This window comes from Portunus trituberculatus, chromosome 46, assembly GCF_017591435.1.
Source record: "Portunus trituberculatus isolate SZX2019 chromosome 46, ASM1759143v1, whole genome shotgun sequence".
Lineage (NCBI taxonomy): Eukaryota > Metazoa > Arthropoda > Malacostraca > Decapoda > Portunidae > Portunus > Portunus trituberculatus.
The window spans coordinates 7,514,752-7,522,251 of record NC_059300.1 but is presented as its reverse complement, the minus strand read 5'-3'; the positions used below and the strand labels follow the sequence as shown (position 1 = coordinate 7,522,251).

Genomic DNA, 7,500 nt, shown 5'->3' with positions numbered 1-7,500 from the left:
CCAAGAGAATCATGTGCTCTTGATATTGAAGGGAACTAAGAACATCGTGACACTAAAAGCAAAGACAGACAGACAGACAGGCAGACAGAGCCACCGCTTCCCACATACACACACATACACACACACACACACACACACACACACACACACACACACACACACACACACACACACACACACACACACTCCGGCTCTCGAGTTGGTCTGCCTGGACTAATTAAGTGCGCACCCTCTTACTCATGTAATCTGAGTTTCAGTGAAGAGATTTTAGACCAGAAGCAGCAGCAGCAGCCACAGCCAGCCGCCGGACAGACAGGACAGAAGGATGGGTGAATAGGTTACAGACAGACAGACAAACAGGCAGACACTCAAAGAGATGCAGGAGGGAGACAAGATAAGACGACTTATGCTCCAGTTAAGAGACAAGTGGACAAAAGGAGATGCAGCCACTCATCCACCCATCTACCTCCGGCTCTAGCACCGTCCCATTCACTTACTCACTCGGTTAGCCACTTACCAATATAGCCAAGCAGTCAGTCATCCACCTAACCTATCTATCACTCTCCAATCCACTTCTCCACTCAGTCAGTTAGTCATTTTCCCCATTACCTATTCAGTCAATCAGAAACTCAGCCAGTCAGCTAGATATCCACCCACTCACTCTACCAGTCTTCATCTATTTCTCAAACCAATCATCCACTTGCTAATCTAATTACCCAGCCAGTCAACCATAAGCCACTATAGACCACAGATACCCACTCAAAATGATACCCATCAAAACACTATACCAGCCATCCACCAAACCGCTGTCCGACCTCGTGAACCAGCCACCCACACGGTCACCCAGACAAATAAGAGGTAATAGACAGGGTGGTGAATGAGATGGACAGTCAAATAACCAAACCTTCAGAGAGCAATACAGCTGCGACTGGCAAACGAATAAACAAGCACGCAGGGAGACAAAAGGGACCAGCCAGCCAGCCAGCCAGCCAGCCAGAGCCACAACCTCCACAAACGTCCAAACAAAACACAAAAATGGAGAGAAAAGGGAGAGAGAGATAGAAGAGAAAGAGAAAAAAAGGCAAATAACCACTGGAATGGAGGTAAAGCGGCGATTGCAAAGGCTCGCTATAACAGGAGGAATAAATATAGACAGAAATAAAAAGAGAGAATACCGAGGGAGAGAAGGGAAAATAAGTTTGAACGGTAATGATGCGTAATTAGGAAAAAGCCATGACTAACAAAAAGGAAAAGGAAAAAAAAAAGAAAAATAGTAAAGACGGGCAAAAGTGGAAATAGAAACACAAAAATAAATACGCACAAAAATGAATAGATACAACATAAAATATAAAGAAAAAAAAGTGCCAAGACAAAAAAAGAAATGTGGGAATCTTGAAGGTATTCCAGACAGAGAAAAAGGAAAAAAAAAGTCTGGAATGGAGCTGAGAAGAAATCTGAGCTGGACAATGAGAGAGAGAGAGAGAGAGAGAGAGAGAGAGAGAGAGAGAGAGAGAGAGAGAGAGAGAGAGAGAGAAAGAGACTATAAAAGGACAGAAAAAACCGACAAAAGGAGGTAGACGGCTGTGAAGAAGAGGAGGAGGAGGAGGAGGAGGAGGAGGAGGAGGAGGAGGAGGAGGAGGAGGAGGAGGAGGAGGAAGAGGAGGAACCACTAATTCACAATGTCTCCAGCCGGAAATAGAGGGACCGACTGTTTAATGGAATGAGTCTTGAGGGCACGGTGACCCCCTACCCCTCTTCAAACCCCTTAGCAAACAGTTCCCCTTCTCTCTCTCTCTCTCTCTCTCTCTCTCTCTCTCTCTCTCTCTCTCTCTCGAACACACCACCCTCTCTCCTTCGCTTCATTACCAAGACGCTCAGCAGATAAGAGAGAGAGAGAGAGAGAGAGTACTTACACTGAAGACGAGGAAGGACAAAGATATATAGAGGGGAGGGAAGAGAAAGGCAAAGTGGAAGGGGAAAGGGAAAGAGGCAAGACGAGAAGAAAGACGAGAAGGAAGGGAAGAGGGAAGGGACGTCAAGAGGGAGGAAAGGAAGGGAAGGGAAGAAAGATAAGGGCGGTACACAAATGACACAAACATTAATATGGATGACTTAATGACGTCGACTCCCTCCCACTGTCTTAGGTTACGCCCCTGAGAGAACCCTGACCGCCTCCTCAGGTGTGTGTGTGTGTGTGTGTGTGTGTGTGTGTGTGTGTGTGTGTGTGTGTGTGTGTGTGTGTGTGTGTGTGTGTGTGTGTGTGTGTGTGTGTGTGTGTGTGTGTCCTATATACATATCCCTTTCATAATACAGCAAAAAGACCAACCTTTTCCAACATACGTACACACAAAGACCACTAGTTTTCAAGAGGATGCAAAAGCCCTGCTCCAAAAACAGAAATCCATTGAAGCCTTTTATATGAATGCTTGCACGCTGGCCGAGAGTTGACCAATTTTTTGTGCGGTAATTATACACTTGTTCAAAATGGATATAAAAGTCAAACGCACACACACATACAGAGAGAGAGAGAGAGAGAGAGAGAGAGAGAGAGAGAGAGAGAGAGAGAAATGGCTGAAGGTAATTACAGTGCACGGTGAATATCTGTAAACCTGAACCGTAGCATCTCTCTCTCTCTCTCTCTCTCTCTCTCTCTCTCTCTCTCTACCCACGATTGTTTTTATTCCTTCCTTTTTTCTTTCCTCCTTATCTATGTGGAATCGTTTTTTTTTCTTTTTATCTGTATTCATTTCTCTATCAAACTAAATGCTTGTCCTTTTCACTGTGTGTGTGTGTGTGTGTGTGTGTGTGTGTGTGTGTGTGTGTGTGTGTGTGTGTGTGTGTGTGTGTTTCCTATACACTATGAAAATACGTTTGGGTGTTTTTTTTTGTCTACGTATACTACTTGTGTATATGTATGCGTATGTATAGAAAGGCAATTTTCAGCCGTCTCGTACCTGGCCCATGTATACAATTTGCTGCAGGTCAAGTGATATGTACGCATGTATGTACGTATAACTTCACTCCTCCATGTTGAGTCAGGTCGTACCCACAAGTCTGGTCTTCACTCGCCTGGAATTGACTTGAAGAAGAAGGTACATACGGTACATTCTCTCTCTCTCTCTCTCTCTCTCTCTCTCTCTCTCTCTCTCTCTCTCTCTCTCTCTCTCTCTACTTTACAAGATCGATTTTTTTTCCGGCGTCTGTGTGTTTGGAGCGTTAAGCAGGTCCATTTAAACTTTAGTGTGAGTGTGTGTGTGCGTGTGTGTGTGTGTGTGTGTGTGTGTGTGTGTGTGTGTGTGTGTGTGTGTGTGTGTGTGTGTGTGTGTGTGTACAAGCACCCTCGGCCATAAACTGCCTCCACTAAACGACATGTCGACTTGTGCACTGACCATAAAAGGTACACACACACACACACACACACACACACACACACACACACACACACACATCACAGCAGCAGCTAGCCACCAGCATCGTCAATATGTATCTATCGCCACGTCTGAATATATAGAGCCCACATCTATTTCACTTTTATTGTAAATTCCCTCGAGCTGTGTAAATATCAGGCAAATGAACCGACGCCACAGTGATTAATGGCACAGGGAATGGCGGCGCGGGGCGGCGGTGGCGGCGGCGGCGGAGAGAGCAGCGACGAGAGGATGGATAGGTAGGGAGGGGACCAATGGATGGGCAGGGTATGAAGGTAGGACAGGACAGGGACACACAAACACACACAAGCGGTTTGTCCAGGATATTTCGTTCGCTTCATCGCTCTCCAGGTTTCCATCAAAGCTTTGGTATTGGAGAGACAGACACACAGACGGATGGATAAGGAAACGCAACGAGTAATGCAGATAAAGTTAGAATGGAAATGTTTGAAACGAAAGGAAGGATACAAGAAAAAGATAAAGAAGGCAAGTAAGGAAGAAAATTTAAGGAAAGAAGACAAATGGAAAATACGACGAGAGAGAGAGAGAGAGAGAGAGAGAGAGAGAGAGAGAGAGAGAGAGAGAGAGAGAGAGAGATAACATGGGAGAGAAGAAAGGAAAACATATGTAAATTCAAGGCTAAGAATATATCACCTGCACATGAAAGAAAACGCCTTGTAAAAACAAACCCCACACACACACACACACACACACACACACACACACACACACACACACACACATCAATAAATACCAGCAACAATATAATCCACTTGGAGGACATTGAGACAAAGCAGTAAGATATTTTTCCTTTTCTTTATATTTATTTTTTTTTCTTCAAAAGAGCGAAGACTTACAAGATTATTAACCTCTTGAACTGTGACGGAGGAACGCAGGAACGAACGCACGCCTAAAATACTGTACGACTTCAAAAATCAACCCAGAGAGAGAGAGAGAGAGAAAGAGAGAAGGATCTTGAGTAATATACATAAAGAACCCTTGTCACAACACAGTCTTTATAAGGACTTCAATATTATACACGTTATTCTGAGTGACCTTCTTCTCGCCTACATGTTTCTCCTCCTCCTTCTCTTCATTCTTCTCTTTCTCCTCTTCCTACTCCTACTCCTACTCGTCGCCATGTTTCTCTTCCTCCTCTTCATCCAGCTCTTCTCCCTCTTCCTCCTTCATCTCTTGACATTCTTACAACCATCGCAAAATGATGCGCACACACACACACACACACACACACACACACACACACACACACACACACACACACACACGCACGCACGCACGCACGCACGCACGCACACAGACCAATAACTACAAATAAATTAAAACTCTCAAAGCAGATATCAACATAACGAATTTTCAGTTCACACATTTATTTTCCCCGAGAGAGAGAGAGAGAGAGAGAGAGAGAGAGAGAGAGAGAGAGAGAGAGAGAGAGAGACGTTAAAAAGAGTTGAATCGTAAAACAAAATACGTTTTCTTTTAATACAATAAGATGGAAAGGGAGATAAAACAGGACAATGCATTCTCTCTCTCTCTCTCTCTCTCTCTCTCTCTCTCTCTCTCTCTCTCTCTCTCTCTCGCCGCACAACCCACGCCCTGAGCGGTCAAGCTGGCTACGCCCTTGTTTGACGCTGAATGTTACGCCCACAGGACAGAGAGAGAGAGAGAGAGAGAGAGAGAGAATTTCTTTCTCCTCCTTGCAACTCTCTCTCTCTCTCTCTCTCTCTCTCTCTCTCTCTCTCTCTCTCTCTCTCTCTCTCTCTCTCTCTCTCTCTCTCTATCTATCTATCTATCTCTCTGTGTGTATGTGTGTGTGTGTATGTGTGTGTGTGTGTGTGTGTGTGTGTGTGTGTAAATCACCTCATATCCTCACCTGCCTTTCCCCTGCTTCCATTGCAACATTCGGGAAACACACACACACACACACACACACGCAGTAGATACACAGGAAAAAAGTACGAGGTGTTTGACGTCAGTATGCTTACGTGAGAGAGAGAGAGAGAGAGAGAGAGAGAGAGAGAGAGAGAGAGAGAGAGAGAGAGAGAGAGAGAGAGAGAGAGAGAGAGAGAGAGAGACACTACAGAAGGTCAAGGGGAGATTAGAGGGGAGAATGAGGGAAGGAACAACTGATAAATGAAGCCAAAAGTGTTGATATGATAATGAGCGATATTAAGAAGCTGATTTATGGAGGAATGGGTTCAGATAAGTCCATTTCTTGCCCATTATGAGTCATCTATACCTTCCCTTTTTGTCTCTCTTAAAAGGACTCCACCTGTCAGCCCTCCACACATTCATGAACAATTACTGACCTTATCTATTATTTCACCCTTTCCTTCTCGTCCTACTCCTCGTCCTCCTCCTCCTCCTCCTCCTCCTCCTCCTCCTCCTCCTCCTCCTCCTCCTCTTCCTCCTCCTCATACCACTACTACTACTATTACTACTACTACTCCTACTGCTACTACTACTGTTACTATTGCTACTACTACAACTACTTCTACTTCTACTTCTTCTTCTCCTCCTCCTCCTCCTCCTACTCCTACTCCTACTCCTACTCCTACTCCCACCACAACTACTTCTACTTCTACTACTACTACTACTACTACTACTACTACTACTACTACTACTACTCCTATTACTACTGCTACTACTACTACTACTACTACTACTACTACTACTACTACTACTACTACTACTACTACTACTACTACTACTACTACTACTACTAGTGATGATGATAACAATAATAATTTTCTTATACTATTTCTTTTATTCCTTCCCTACTCCTCCTAATGCCATGTTACAACACTGAGCCATGCATACGTAATATTGAGTGTGTGTGTGTGTGTGTGTGTGTGTGTGTGTGTGTGTGTGTGTGTGTGTGTGTGTGTGTGTGTGTGTGTGTGTGTGTGTGTAGGGATTATGTATGTGGGCGAATAAGAGACCAAAGTTGAGAAAGTGTAATGCAAGTTGGCTCTCTCTCTCTCTCTCTCTCTCTCTCTCTCTCTCTCTCTCGCCAATGCGATTCATGGTAGGTAGGTCTTCTTTAGTCTCTCTCTCTCTCTCTCTCTCTCTCTCTCTCTCTCTCTCTCTCTCTCTCTCTCTCTCTCTCTCTCTCTCTACTACTCACACACACACACACTTACACACACACACACACACACACACACACACACACACACTCACACTCACACACACACACACACACACACACACACACACACTTTGCAAAAACATCTACACCTTGGTCTGTCTTGGCCGTATTAGGAGCTCCCGCCATAATCTCCCTCCTTCCTCGAGAAAAACTATTCATGGCATGTCCGTAGGAGTGGCAGAAGGCGGGAACAGCTCAGCCTCCCTCTCCTATACCGCGCTGGTCAGGCTGTACAAGGATATGCCGGCACATTTCACACTCCTCTTGTCTTTATTGCTCTCTGTTTTCGATTGTCACTTTACTCCTTAACTGCTATCGCTCCTCAGTCTCAAGGTGTGTGTGTTGGTGGGAGATTATTATTAGCTTTTTTATTATTTCTTTTATTTATTTATTTTTTAAGGGAGTAATAGTGAAATGAAAGATTGGTTCTAGTGTTTCGGATGTTTTAGAGTCTAGAAATTTGTTTTGTTGATCATGAAGTTGTGTTTGATGAGTGGAGCAGATTTAGTCATTATGCTTTTGCTGGTGAGTCAATTTGGGTCCTATAAAATACTAGTTCAATTTGTAGACAGAAGCGATTAGAAGTGATTAGCGAGTATTGATGAGTACGTTTTATACAGAGCTCGTCAATTGCCTTTCTGTAGCTTCACCGGAATCATTATACTTTTGATCAATAAATTCGCCAAGAGCGACTTAAATAAAATGAAAAGTGTAATGTGTTAAATTAAATGATTAATGAATGCAGATCATGTAGTTAAAGGTGAATTTCAGTACAAACACACACACACACACACACACACACACGTTCGGCCGGGTGGAGATATTTGGGTGTGTCTCCTTTCACGTGTAGCCCCTGTTCACCTAGCAGTGAGTAGGTACGGGATGTAAGTCGAGGAGTTGTGA

The 7,500-nt window shown here is 44.2% G+C and overlaps 1 protein-coding gene across 4 annotated transcripts in view; it reads right to left on the bottom strand.

The window, feature by feature from the left end:
- The window catches only part of LOC123520344 (protein sprint-like), a 392,138-nt gene that overhangs the window by 41,429 nt on the left and 343,209 nt on the right, over positions 1–7,500 (bottom strand). The window lies entirely within an intron of this gene.